Source organism: Fundulus heteroclitus, chromosome 20, assembly GCF_011125445.2.
Source record: "Fundulus heteroclitus isolate FHET01 chromosome 20, MU-UCD_Fhet_4.1, whole genome shotgun sequence".
NCBI classification, from domain to species: domain Eukaryota; kingdom Metazoa; phylum Chordata; class Actinopteri; order Cyprinodontiformes; family Fundulidae; genus Fundulus; species Fundulus heteroclitus.
In genome coordinates this window covers 9,360,109-9,375,138 of record NC_046380.1, presented here as the reverse complement: position 1 = coordinate 9,375,138, position 15,030 = coordinate 9,360,109, and the positions used below count along the sequence as shown (strand labels likewise).

The window sequence follows — 15,030 nt, the reverse complement described above, 5'->3', positions numbered from 1 at the left end:
TTAATAACATTAACAGAAATGCATCCCACTGCAATGCAAGCACTATAGGCTGAGAGAACTGTCAACACAATGGAGTACATGAAATTAAAATTGCAATATGCACATGTTGCTTGTTAGATATACTCCAGTCCATTGATGGTGTATTTGCATGTCTAAGCCCTTAAAAGGCAACAACAGGATCTGTAAATGCGGTGACACCTTGTAAGAAGAAATTGATCAGCTTTGTTTGTGAGATTGGTGCAACTTTTAAGATGATGCCGGATTGACTGTATTACCAGAAGGCTCACTCACTGCTGCCAAGCTGCGTGACAGGCACATGCACAGGTAGACCCCTAGTCGTACTGAAGCACTTGAGATTTTGCCCTGGAGGAGAAAAATGACTTTTCTGCTGGAGTCCAGTTTTATCCTTCATTAGTTATTATGTAATTGTAAAAATTACTTTTGTTGCCATCATTTTCCCCCCAAAAGTGTTTTGATATTTCAAAGCACATGTGAGAATCATGCATGGGGCTGGCACGGCACACACGAGCCTGCACTTTGCCCCTCTCTCCTCCTCCTCCACTAGCCAAACCACTCTGCGGCTGCCACACTTCTCCTCTGACCTGTAACATCAGACATACAGGTAATATCCATGTTTTGTGGAATCTCCTAACCTGACTCTAGCCAGATGGATTTCATTCCACAGAGCTCCACACTGCTCCACACATACATTTGGAATCGCTGCCATTGGCTCGTCCATATTACCACATAAAATGGACACACAAATCAGGATCGCCGGACAGGATTTTCGTAGATGTGACCTATCAGAGAAGCGACTGTTTGGATTCAGTCAACAATGGCGTCTCGTAGCGAGGACGCAAGCGGTAAAATTGATGCTGTGCATAATGTAGCCTTTTTAGGCAACTGTGGCGTGATGGGTTGAGTAGTCGTCTTTCAATCAGAAGGTTGTGGGTTTGATTCCAGCTTCCCCTTGTCACATGTCAATGTGCCCCAGTGAAAGGCACTTAACCCCATGTTGCCTGCGAGCTGTGTATCGGTGTATGAAGGTGTGCGCGTTAGTGAGTGCGATTGGGTGAATGTGGCTCTAGTGTACAGCACTCAGTAACGATTATGGACAAGTGGTTTATCCAACTATATGCAAGGATTTTTGATAAGGCCCCTCCTTCTGAAATACATCTCCAATGGAACCATACCAGAGGGATGTGTGGAGCTCATCTGCCGAAAGTCAGGTAAGGAATCTCTATCCTGGCCAGCCAGACTCAGTTTCGCGCTAGCTTTACTATACAGCGAACTGTGTCTGGAACTGCTACCATAGATCCCTCTTTCCTGATACCGACCAATCACAGGTGTGGGCGGGCTTTATATGTTGAGTGACAAGCGTCCGTGAATCCCTCAGCCAAAACAAACAAGATAGCCGATGCTACGGAACATTTGTTTGCTAGTGCGCTTTCTTCTGTTTTAAAAAGATTCATTCACCATAGTTTTCGCTCATTCGCGGCTCGCCATGTTGAATTATATTGTGACATGTTGACAGCAGAAGTCTGATTGTGCCTTTTTTACGCCACGTCCGCAGTTTCTCTGATTGGCTTACTTTGTGCCTGTTGCCCCGCCCCAGAAAAAAAGCCCTCTATGGGAGCAGTTACAGACTAACTTCATCCGTTTGGAAGAGAGGCAAATGTTAGTTTGGCTGACCAGGCTAAGGAATCTCCAGCGTTGTTCAGTGCAAAATTAACCACAATGCTTAACATTATGGTGCAGCTGAAAACATTACGCTCATGAGTTCTGTAGTTCCAAGGTGGATTTGAAGTGAAAGGTAGCTTTTAGTAAGGAGTTTTGAGAAAATTGTGGACTTAGCCTGAATATTTTAACAAACACACCTTACAGGTCCCTGCACCTTGCTCTTGCTGCGCTGCAACCCTCTCCACAGCTCCTCCCCCATAGCGGAGCTTGCAGTGCTGCTTTGTTGTTAACCTGTCTTTGTTTCCTGAACAGGTGCCACTCCGGAAATTGGCAGTTTTCCTGTAAAGCAGGTTGTTTTTCCACCATTTCTGCACACAGCTGCAGTCCACTGGTAATCTTGAGCTTGAATGATGGCAGCTCTATGCGGGGGAAGGGCTCTGAGCAACGTGTGCACAAGAGTGATCGACAATGGTAACAACCAATCAACCCTAGACACTCGTCTCTGCTCTGATTGGTTGTTTCTATCTGGGAGCGGTGTATTTCAGCAAATGGCAGTAGCAGGACCACTGGTAGGAGCCAGAAATGGTTGAATTGTATTACAGAATATTTTTCTCATATTTTACTGTCAGAACATAGTGACAGTTTTAACAAATTTGTAAAAAAATTTTTTATAAATTAACCAAAAGTGACCTACTGCAAATTTAAATTGCGCTACACGACAGTCTGGTAAAGTACATTGACATTGATGATGGTATATTATTAGTGCAATGATTCATCTCTGTCAGAAAAGATTGAAATAATATAGCTGTATTCCCAGCCTTATGGAAGATTCAGAACTCTTATTATGCACATCACAGCTATGCGCATCTTTCTCCATGTTTCATAATTATGCAAAGAAAGGAGAGGTTACAAATATAATAAATATATCCTACTGTTATATACAGTTATATACTACTATATCCTTCACAATCTTAAATATGATTTTATATTTTATTTTTAGTCTCAAAATTGATTTTGAAAACAAATATATTTAATCTTTTTTAGGTGTATCTTTGAAAGGAAATTATTGCAATAATAATAGTGTTTTATAAGGTATTGTATTCAAGGATTAACATGCAGATTGGATCATTTCATTTCAATTAACAACTCTTTAAATATTATTTCCTTGAAATTTATTTATTTATTTAAATTGATATATACTTCAATGGTTTAGTCATCTCATCATGCTATACAAAATAGTAAAAGGTAGAATTCAAATGTAACAAATATAAAGCCAAATGAAATACAGTTCTGTGTAATCCGCTGCAGTATAGTCACATTTGAACCAAATTAATTCTGTTCATTCCAGTCTGCATTCAGTTCAGGTGCAAACGGACATATAAATGTTAATGTCAGTCTTTATGTTGTACAATTAAAACAACTCAAGTTAATCTTTCCCACGAATACAGACAACTTCAGAGAATTAAACATGGAGACACAAATTAAATAAATACATATAGAAGACATAAGTTTTACATAAGTCTTCAAAACTTATGATAGGTGTTAAGTAACTACTACAAACTTCAATTTATTTTGTTAGAGGATAACTCTGAATGAAGGTCATACCCTGCACCATTCTCAGGATGTAAATTACCTCAACAAAGTCACGAGGAGCTATCTCTCCCAGGCACAGCTTCCAGCTGGTTTTCGTACAAACACAAACTACATAACTCTTAATTGGGTTGAACTTAAAATGAACTGCTATAGGGAGTAAATACATGCCAATACACTTTGCATGAAAGTTTCAGGCACCGCAACGGTGAAGTTTGTTTGTATGTGGCTCCATTTACTTGATAATTGTAAATACGACCCGGTGCAAAGAACTGCCTTTAAAAGTCACATTAGTAGTAAATAGAGTTAATCTGTGAGTAATAATATAGCTTTCCTAAGAACGCTACAGAGGTTTCTTAGAGAATGCACGACCACAAAAATAACTTAAACACTAACAAGGCCTGGCAGTCCACATAACTGACCAGGCCAGAATCAGACAAAAGCCCCATGGTAACTCTGGAGGAGCTACAGAGATCCGCTGCTCAGTCCTGGATACCCATACGGTCATTGTGAACCTAACTACCCAGTTAGAAGTTCTTTTGCAGGACATGTTCAGAGCAGAGCGTGTGGCAAAAAACATCTCTGCAACGATCCAAGTCAGTTTGGCAACACAACTGGCACCGTCTGTGGATCTCAAGAGTCAGGAGTATTTCATTGTATTAGTTTTTTTATAGCAGTTTATCTGAGGGCCTGAAGATGTGCGGCTATGTTTCCAACCAGAAAAAATCTCCCATTTGGTCTTACATATTTAAAAATAATCTTCTAATAATTTAACACATAACCCTCATCCCTTATTAGTCAACATTTTTACTGTACCCAGTTCATCCATCCTTCACAATCTGTCTTTCTTTCAACGCCACCTTCCTCTATCTTCAGTCGGACATCAACCTTATCTCTCATCCTTCCTCCTCTTCATCCCATCACCATCACTAATTTCTCCACTTCCTAGTGTCTTTCTTCATCTACATCCACTCTTCTTTGGTGCAGGGTCCATCCGAGGGGTCATAAGTTGGCTTTGGTAAAGCCTGTTTCCTGATTCTACATGCCCCACGCTGAGTTTCCTTCTCCCTGGCATTCATCAGCGAGTCTCCCCAGGTGACCCATCTTCATGTCCGATCCATCCTCTCTACCCTTCTGTTCAATAATCCTTTAAACTTATATTGTTGTGACATGTAAGTTGCTAGTGAAAAGAAGAAAACAATAAACTATTTGAAGATCTTTCATGTGATTTGCCGGTTTTTGTTTGTTGGTATACAAGTACTTTGCTTTATTTGTTTCTATTGCATGAAAACAGCTTAAAAAATAACTCTTTGTGTGTACGGTGAACATCTAAATGCACAAAATGTTTCTATATACCACACGTTTAAACCAAAATTCTTATTTGATTATTGATAAAAAGCCGTTTTATGCAAAGTTACAAGGTTAATGGCCTGTTTGTATTTTGTACAAGAATATAGGCACCCTCAAGAAAAAAAGATGAATGAACGAACACCACCATGTCCAAGGAAGACACCAGAATGGTCAAGTGTAAAGCACTGGATTTTAAAGCGAAAAGCTCCAACGGTACAGGTAAGAGAATCTGTCGACAGGGTTAAAAATGACTCTTGCAGTCAACAAAGTACACTTTTTCTAGAAGTGTGAAACAGAGAACCATAGCTGTAAAAAAAAAAAAAAGCCCTCAGAAGTCCAGTTTTCTTAAGCCATTTAGTAGTCTTGGCAAACATGTGATGGTGCTCTAGTGCTAAATTTTTTGGTCAACACGCAAAATGCTGTTTTTGGCCAACACTGCACATTCGTCTGTGGTGAAACATTGTCGTGACAGCATGCTGTGGGGATGCTTTTCCTCGGCAAAGACAGGGAAGCTGGGGAGAGTTAGTGGGAAGACGGATAGAGCTAAACACTGTTAACAAAATGTTGGAGGCAGCAAAAGACTTGATGCTGGGTTGGGGGGGGGTTAGCTTTCAGCAGGGCAGTGACCCTAAACATGGCTAAAAATACAACACGGCTTCAATACAACAGTTTAAATCAAAATGCATTTATGTTTTGGAATAGGCCAGTCAAAGTCCAGACCTAAATCCAATCAGGAGTCTCTGGTGGGATGTGACGGTTGATGTGCTCAAACATGCTCCAACCAACCTGCCTGAGCTTTAGCTATTTTGCAAAGAGGAACGGACAACATATTTATTTTCCAATTTCACTGTACCTCTACAGACTTGCAGCTGTAAAGATTCAAAGATTCTTTATTGTCACCTCGTGTTACTGTGGTGAAATTTCTTATTGCACTGCAAAAATAGAACTAAAAATAAGAAAAATCTTCTTGAAATGAGAGTATTTTTCCTTGATTTTGAGCATGTAAATAAGATTATTTGCCAAAGGAATAAGATTTTTGCACTTAAAATAGGGACAATTCATCTCCATCATCTTATTTCAAGTGCTGTATATGTAATTATATTATTTTAGGGGTAAAAATACTAATACCATTGGCAGATAATCTTATTTACCAGCTCAAATCAAGGGCAAACACATTAATTTCAAGAAAATTCTACTTATTTTTAGTTCTCTTTTTGCAGTGTGGACGCTCAGGCTAAGAGTACACAGATAACAGGCAACAGGCAGTGGCTGTTGTATGTTTCTATAAAGTGTTGAATCAAGGGCCTGAGTAGAAAGGCACAACACACTTTCTTTTATTTCAATTGGTAAAAAATGGAAAACTATACATTCTTTTTAAAATTTATTTCAGAATAATGATTAACTTTGTGCTGACGTGTCACATAAAGTCCCAATAAAATACACTAAGGGTTATTGTTGTTGACAAAAGGTGGGATATAAACGCCATTGCATAAGTCAGTAAATTAATCTAAAATAGTTTTATCGTCAGTTATTTGAAGATACTTGGATCTGAAAGTCCAGTTTGTTTGACCTTGTCAAGCATCTGCTGAAGCCCTCCAAATCACCAGCCCGTCTCTTTGTTTGAACGAAGACACCTCGGAGTTTCCTGCACCCTCTGACTGACCTCAGCTGGCGCCAGAAAAACCACTTCTTATTAGGAACACCCATTCTGGATTGTTCCAGCACAGAGAAAGCACTGCGTCACCTGAATACCACTGAAAACACTGATCCTTTTCAAACCCATGGCCTTACATTTTTTATTTTTTCATTTTATTTAGCAAATTAATTTGAAATGAAAAACAAAATGTGAGGCGTCCGTTGCAGATGATCGCAAAGAAAAATAAGGAGATGAAAAAAGAAAATCTTAAGCTGCATTGCTACAAAATCATTCTCTGTTGGAGACTGTTTTGTAAATAAAAAATAAAAAAGTCAGACCCAAACTAATAATGAAAATATTTCTCCCTGCTGCTCATTGAAGGGAACCCTTTGCTAATAGGTTTCCAAATGTAAGACTGCAGTGAAACAGTTTAACAGCACCACCGAGATTTATCTGAACTGTGAAGAAGCTCAGCAGACAGATGTGGACCACACTTGCTGGCTCAGCAAATTTGGTTTCCCTCTCTCTGTGCTCTCGAAGCGAGGTGACTCAAACCATCCATCTAAAAACTTGACACGCCGTAAAAACAAGCCAATTGGAGATAAGTAAAAAACAGCTTTTGTCAATTTCCAATGAAGTTAATGTTTGCATGTCAGTCTTTATTCTTTGCTGTCCATCTTTGGTGTAGTCAACCACGAAGAAGTACTTCATTGTTGTTTCACTTCAACTTCTCCCTCGTGTTCTCCCGTCAGTCATCCACACTTATTTTTTATTATGTAACAATACACTGCAGCACTCTGAGGCTACGCACCAGGCAGCAGGACTCACCGGCAGGCTCTAAAAGTTGGCAGATTGCTGCAGGACTGTCTGCGGTAAAATGAAAGGGGACTGGCATGGTGTTAGCGCCATCTGCTCTAATTACCTCTGGACCATTTATTCTCTGTGTTTCTCTCCGCAGAGCTTTTTTTTCCACATTCAGGCAGGATGTGTGTAATGAGGCTAGGTGCCTCTGTGACAACCTGCCACGCAGAAAAAGCTGCAGTAATAGATGCTGCAGCCCTCTACATAGAAAAAAAAAAAGAAAAGCTGCTTACCTCAAGGAGTAGTGGAAGCAGAAAACAGGGTCGGATACGTGCTTGATTTAAAAAAATATATATATATATCTCAACAATCAGCTTTTAGGATCCTCCCACCCTGGAAAGGCATTGCAAATAATGGAGGAGAAAAAAAAAAGTAATAATATACCCCCAGCAGTGGCAAATCCCACAATCACGTGGGTTCTTGTGGTCCAAAGAGGCACTCACAAACAAGATTTCTTGGCTCGGGGTGCTGCTGATGTAAGCTCAAATGAGGACGAGAGGACAGGAAACACTCCCGTGGATTAATGTATAGTTCTAACACTGAGATCAGCTCCAGCATCAGGACCGGCGGAGTTCCACTGCTGTATTTCCCGGCACTGCTCACTGATTGGCTGAGGAGCTACTCAATAAAAAGCCTCTGTGTCATCGACTGGGTAGGGAGGGAGGCAGGTTTTCTTTGACGCACTAACAACCGTGCACCTCCTCTTTTCCTTTCTTTGCACTATCACTTTCTTTTTTTTTTTCTTCCTTTCTCCTTGGCACATGCAGACGAGGAGTGCTGAGGTTGGAGAATTAGATGCAGGAGGAAAAAGGAGGTGGAAGGCGTGGAGAGAGGCAGGCAAATCGATGAGTGACGGAAAGAGGGGGGAAGACGGTAACCAGCGGTCTGCAGTGGTTATCAGAGAGATTGGTTTAGGTCTGCTAGCTGCTGCTGCTGGGTGCCGTGAATCTGCAGGATCCTCGGGTTCAGTGAGGTGTGATGAGCTGCATACCAGGCTGCTTTTACTGCAGCAGGAGGGAAAGTTGAAGCCTCCCCCCTTTTTTGTCTGACTTTTCTTCTTCACATGCATTTAACCTGCAACTCGTAAATGATTTAAAAGAAACGAAGATAAGCTGTGAAAATGAATCCGTCAGAGGCAGATCACTACGTCAGCAGATTTAGGGATAGTTTTTATACTATGTGTGTTTGGCTGCAGACAAAATTTGCCTTTGGTCACATCCAGTTGTTTTTTTAAAAAAAAGCTCAGAGAATCTTTTTTGCTTTTTTGCCACATTTCCCCCCACCCCAAAACATTTTATTTCCTCAGTGTGAAACTAAATTGAATTGACTGAAGCACGCCTCATTCCATTTGAAATCAATAGAGCTGACGTCCAGCTCAGTCGGGACAGCTGCAGTGAGCTGCATCACTCTGGCACCTCGTATTTCACTGTAAATGAAAAAAAAAGAAGGGATTGTGTGTCATGGTACTGTGTGTAGCATTATTTGCACTATTTTGACACAACTGATCTAAATTACTAATGGAACAGAATGGGCCACTGTATCACTCTCTACCTATTCCTACGGAAAGAAAAGGAAAAGTGTGCTGTGACAGCCTGTCTAGCTGATTTAGAAGCTAAACATTTGTCAATGGAAAGCAGCTGATGTGAGTGCCAGCTTCCCACTTATACTTATTAGAGGCTTTGGGAATGACGCCAGATATCCGCAACAAAAGCTAACCAGGCTCCCTTTAAGGGTGGGTGGGGGGTTGGGGGGGTGGGGGGGGCACTTAATTTCATTGCCTTTGGAGTTCCCCTTGATGAAGCGGTGACCGGGCACTGCTCGATGCATCACCAACGATCAGAGAAACGCCACTGGATGAGTCAGAAATGCTGCGTCACTTAAGAACACCGACTTTGATGTGGCCCTCAAACCCCTCTAGGGTTGTTTAGTGTTGAGAGTAACTGAAACTGCATCTGATTATGTGGGGAAAACTTATTTATTGTTTATTTATTGCAAGATTCTCAGCTGTATTTGAGTGAAGGTTTTGACTTTTGTATACAAATACATAAATCTGTTTGGTTCTAAACCATTTTAGTGTACCACTGGCTGCATGTTTAGGGTTATTGGGACGCTCCGTGGTGAAGCGCCCCCCATTTTTAATTTTTCAGAAGTTCTAACAGGTTTTCTTTTGCCTTGTATTTACATCTATTCGTTTTTTCATCAGCTCTCACCAAGTTTTTTTTGTGTCATCAGGCTGTTTAAGGTTTTTAGCTTAAGGCCTCACAAAGTGTTTTGTCCTTACTTTTAATGTTCCTCTCATCACTCTAAAGGCTATATTTGTGTAGCTCACCATTACCATTTAGGTTCTCCCAACTAAGCAGATGCACCATGGGGCTCTTAGCATCTTCTCTGATCAATCCCTTGCATTGCCGGGTTCAGGAGGACGGCCTTGTCTTGGCAGGTTTACAGCTGTAACTTCCATCCATCCATCCATCCATCCATTTTCCGACCGATTATCCCTTGTTGGAGTTGTGAGGGGTTGCTGGTTCATGTCTCTGGCTGTCAGTGGGCGAGAGGCGGGTACACCCTGGACAGGTCGCCAGTCTATCGCAGGGCAACACAGAGACAAACAGGACAAACGACCATTCACACAAACACTCACACCTAAGGACAATTTAGAGAAGCCAATTAACCTAACAGTCATGTTTATGGATCTGTGGGAGGAAGCCGGAGTATCCAGAGAGAACCCACACATGCACAGGGAGAACATGCAAACTCCATTCAGAAATAACCAGGGTCGGACTCAAATCCAGAACCTTCTTGCTGCAAGGCACTGTGCAGCCTCCCCCCCCAACTGTAACATATTCTTGACAATTTTAGATGGTGCTCTGTGAGATGGGATAAGGCTCGGCATATTTTTCTGTCAATTCTATTATTCAATGTTCACATCTCTCTGTGGTTCCATTTATGCAAATCAGGGGTAAATGTGTGTGTGTGAATTTAGACTTACTAACAAAGTACTTTTTTATTATTTACAAAAAAGTTTTATCTTTAAAGAAGAGTTTAAAAGAAAGAGAATATGCCATACTCTTGGTTCATCACAAAATCCATAAAAAATACATTGGAGTCTGTCATTGTAATTGTAAAGAAAATGAAAAAGCATAAAGTTTATGGACACTTAATCAATTATGTAATAACTAAATCAGTGCCATTTTGTAGAGTGTTTTTTCCCCCAAGTATTCATAAAGAGAATCTGATTACCTAAGTATTTGTATCACATTAAGTTCACATTTTTATTCACTTCTACAAATTGCATATAGTAATTTAAGATATTTCTCATACAGACGGCAAAAAGAACTTACATAATTTCTGATCTGTGGTTTAATACATTGGACTGATTTTTAAACTTTGTATAAAATGGGCCATATTGATAAAATAAATACAGACACTTGGAGGAAACTTGCCAATGATCACTATTCTGTAAAAGTGCTGTAAGCCTGAGTTCTTTTAAATCAAGATTAAAGACACATTTGTTTGTTTGTTTGTTTGTTTGTTGCTTTTGATTGTTCCAGTTAAAATGTTTTACTGAAGCATCATTAGTTGAACTTTGTAGTCCAACTGGTTTTAATATTTTCTTCCTACTTGTTTTTATTCTGGTTTTATTTTCCTATGTTCTAACCATGTAAAGCACTTTGCATTGTCTTTTTATTGAAACGTGCTATACAAGTAAACTTCCTTGACTTGCCTTGGCCAGGTCTATGAAGATCATTGTCAAGTAATGTGGTTAATTACTGCCAACACAAATGAAAAAACTAAACTCTTAGGCAGAAGTAAATATGTCAATATATTCTCTAGAAATTCTGCCTTCACTGGATCTGCACAAATTAGGAAAAAAATATTTAATAACCATTAAGAATGAAGCATTTGTATTTTTCATCTTCAATTTAGATTGTTGTGGTGTCATGGATTTAAGCTAAAATAAAATAAAAGAAAAGAAAATAGTATAGTGTAGTTTGAAATTTTAATCCCAGGTTCTTGAATTGAGTTATTCTGTCACCATCTTGGTTGTCCTTATTTGTCCTAATCTTTTTACCAGGTGCAGTCTAGTTAAGCTGTTATGTTCTTTATTAACTTTTTGTTTAGTTTAGTGGTTTACCTTCAATTTACCTGCTCACACTTAAGTGATCCCCTCTCCTAGTAGGTATACACATTGATAAGTTTAGATCGTAATCAAGTGCTGATTGTTTAGTTAAAAAGCAAATTATTACTGTTACAAATTGAATATCTTAATTTATTTACTTATTTTGTATATATTGTTTATATATAAAGATATTGTGATCTGACCTCCCCCTTGACCCTTCTCTTAATGTTTGGTAAATGGCTTTAATTTTGATTTTCTTAAAGCTTTTTTTTCTGTGCAGGATCTAAATTAGCAAAGAGATCTCTTGTTCTGTGACCTTGTTGGAGCATGTCAGCACCCAGGGACTCATCAGAAATAGGCTTCAGACCCATTATGGATCATAGCCTAAAGGTTAAAGCGACGCCGCACATACTTCAGAAGGGAACAGTTATAAAGCTGTATACTACTGGGAATAATTTAACTGTTTAAGATGCATAATATTTTGTGAACTTACTCATGTATTTTAAGATCCTCATTTAGCTGAAAAGTCGTTTATTGTTTACCAGTGTCATTACCGGATTAGGCCACTAGAGGACGCCAATTTCAAAGTGATTTTGCTCAGAAGTTCTGCCTAAATTCATCTTTGTTCTTTCTATACTGTGATGGGAGGCATCTAGCAGTGTGAAATGGTACTTTGCCACAAAAATAAAAAAATAAAATAAAATAAAGCAAGCCTTAGGAGAAGAGCATTTGTGTTTTAGTCCTGAACAAAAATAAAAATGAAAAAGAATAACTTGAAACAGATGAGATAAGATTGTCTTTCTAGGTGTTTGCGTCAGTTTTTATCCTTTATTTGCGGTTTCCGCACTCAGATGCAGTAACCTACACCGCAGAAGTACATTTTAGAAGATGAGCCACCCGGTCCTAAAATAACTTCAACAAGATGGAGCAGCAGGGCTAATTTTGTCGAGCCTCTGGGTCAACGCTTGTGTTTCTGTAACCTCGATATCTCTGGCACGCAAGCCCCATCACTATGCCTGTAACTCCAAGATGAAATAGTTACAAGATCAGTACTTTAGGTTGGTATTATTATTGTAGTGTTCCTGCCATACTGAGGCGGAATAGTTAGCCCAGTGGAGCTAGATGAATCTGGTTGCTGTCTCCTGGTGAAAATGTATCTTCTGCAAAAAACTAACAAACTGCTGGACCACTCTGTTTGACAAAATATGAAATTATATGGAAAAGAGATTAGTTTTAATTTTATCTAGAAATTCCTTTTGTTATATTGATGTATATTTACCTTTTTTAAAAGAAAAAAATGGTCCAGTCTTACAATCATTTTTGTATATTTTTAAATTTGTGGAAAACTGTCAGGTGCTTAGAGGAACATTGTGATTTTGCACATTTATGTAGTAAAGTGACCTATATTTCTTTAACAATTATGAGTACAGTTCCAAGTACAGTTGTGAAAAGGTTCAATAGCTTTGAACTAATTTCAGAAAGTGAAACCCATAGATCAATTACACAAAAAGTCAAACATTTCAAGCCTATTTTTCCTGTGTTATTTGAATCATTACAGATGATGAAAACCCAAATTTTATGGTCTGTGAAAATGTGATGTTTTATACTGCTTCTGAAAAGTTTGGTTATTTCTATGCACATAATCCCTAGCCGGGCCTCCTTTCGCATAAATCACCGCATTAATACACCATGGCATGGAGGCTATCACCCTGTGTTCCCCCTGAGGCGTAATAGAAGCCCAGGTTGTTCTGATAATGGCATTCGGGTCATCTGCTTGTTGGTTCTGGTGTCTCTCATCTTCCTGTTGATGACACTCCATTTATTATCTACGGGTTTCAGGTCCAGCATAGTAACACTCTGGTCAGGGAAGCAGTTTTTGGTACCTTTAGCCGGCGTGCACAGGTGTCAAGTCCAGCTGGAAAATTAAAATCAGCATCTCCATACAACTTGTCAGCAGAAGAAAGCATGAATTGCTCTAGGTTGTCTGGTATGTCTGGGTCAACTGTGGAAAACTTGGGACTTTGTAGATGGCATGGCACCCACAAATGATCACTAGTGGACATTTTACACTGGACCTAAAGTAATATTTATTATGTGCCTCTTAATCCAAACTCTAGAACCTTGATTTCCAAATGAAATTCAAACTTTACTTTCATCTTCTCTTCTATTTTAACTTGAACATTGCATTTTTACCTGAATATGCTGTACTATCTATTAGTAATTGGGCAGAATTGTTTTCTCCCTTTTGATAAGTTTTTGCTGATCTTCTTTACAGGTTAACTTTAAATAATCTTTTTTTATTCATGCCATTTGATGTAGTGTTTATGTCTAGTGCCTTCCATGTATTTTTTCCACTGTCATGCCTAATTTTCTATTGCTTGACAATAGAAACCTGGGTGTGCCTTTTCCCACCACACTTTTACCTTCCATTCAACTTTGTATGTATGTCACTTTTCCACAATATTCAATTTTTTCAGAGACACTGAATTTTGGGTTTCTAATACCTATAAGCAATAATCGTCAAAATAACAATTTTGATAGATGTGTAACTATTTCACTTTCTGAAAAAGTAAATAAAGTATCCAACATTTTCACCATATAAATTTTTTTTTAGCTGTATTTGTACTGTTACTAAACACGGACTCATTAACCTGACATCACCAGTATTAAAAGATTGTCTTTGTATTTTCAATCATGGACGATGAGTGAATACTTTGATATATAAACTTTTTAATCCAAACGCATCCATCTCTCTAGGACAAACGGAATCTAGATTTATTACCTCCTTAAATAACTAACTGCTTAAAGAGAAACCTAACATTTCTGGAAAAGATAATTAAAAGCTGGATGATTAAAACATTCACCCTTCATCTTGCCAGAAAATCTCTTCCATACAGCCCCGTTTTTTTCTTTAGCCACAAAACGGCACTGAGGCTGCATCTGCAATTGTTTTTAAGGTCAGACATCCTACCAATGACACTTTGGTTAACTAATTAGTTCAGTTATTGACACAGTTAGGTATTTTGCAGATTATGCTAAACAGTGCAAGTAAAGAGGATTCACTGCTGCAGTGCTAAATCAGTTTAAATCATTAAGTGCAGCTCAGGATTAATTTGTGTCATTTGCAAGTTCTAAATCTAAGACATCAAAGATTACAGGTGTGTATCCTTAATACACTCTTCGCAGATCAATCTAACATATCTCTGAGCTTAAATGATGGAGTAATATTATGCTGTTTGCCACGAATGCTAATCACGCAGCTCAAAACTTTTGTTTTATCACGTCTACAGTCCCTTTACCGGCACTGATTAACTGTGTCCCATAACACCAACAAGTGCTTAGGCCACAAATGCACCCAGCCCAGTTCTAGAAATGTTTATAAATGGTAAATCATTATTAAAAATAATAATAATAAAATTGCCATTCAGTAAGACTCAATGCCAAAAAGTTTCTAGGCATGTCAGAAATCAAGCCTATGGGCTCTCATCTCGGTTTTAACAACCACATAACGACAATTACTAATTCAGGAGGCTATCAATTTAAAAATATTACAATAATTATGTTGTTCTGTTCAAAATTAGACACAGCAAAGTTACTGCATGCCTTCTAGGAGGTTTGATTTTTAATGATGTCCATAGGGATGTCAAGAAAATAAAAATAAGCAGCTGCACTACATCTAAAACTCTGCTGGCTTTAGTCTTGTCCAACACACCTGATACACTTGGACTATTTCTCTGTTTTTTTGGAGAAGAGTGATTTTAAAAAGGCACCAAATATTCCGAGGTTCTAATAA

At 38.8% G+C, this 15,030-nt stretch overlaps 1 protein-coding gene across 3 annotated transcripts in view; it reads right to left on the bottom strand.

Moving 5' to 3' along the window:
- The window catches only part of LOC105928064 (synaptotagmin-2), a 32,396-nt gene extending 24,647 nt beyond the window's left edge, over window positions 1-7,749 (bottom strand). The window contains exons 1-2 of one of the 3 annotated variants that reach the window (XM_021317857.2): window positions 7,502-7,749; window positions 7,351-7,391 (exon numbers count right to left, since the gene is read on the bottom strand). The gene's annotated coding sequence lies outside the window, so the exon portion shown is untranslated. Of the gene's footprint in view, window positions 1-7,350 lie in introns of all 3 variants that reach the window. The other 2 variants (XM_036151672.1, XM_012865161.3) reach the window with 2 other exon arrangements.
- Window positions 7,750-15,030: the final 7,281 nt, after the last annotated feature.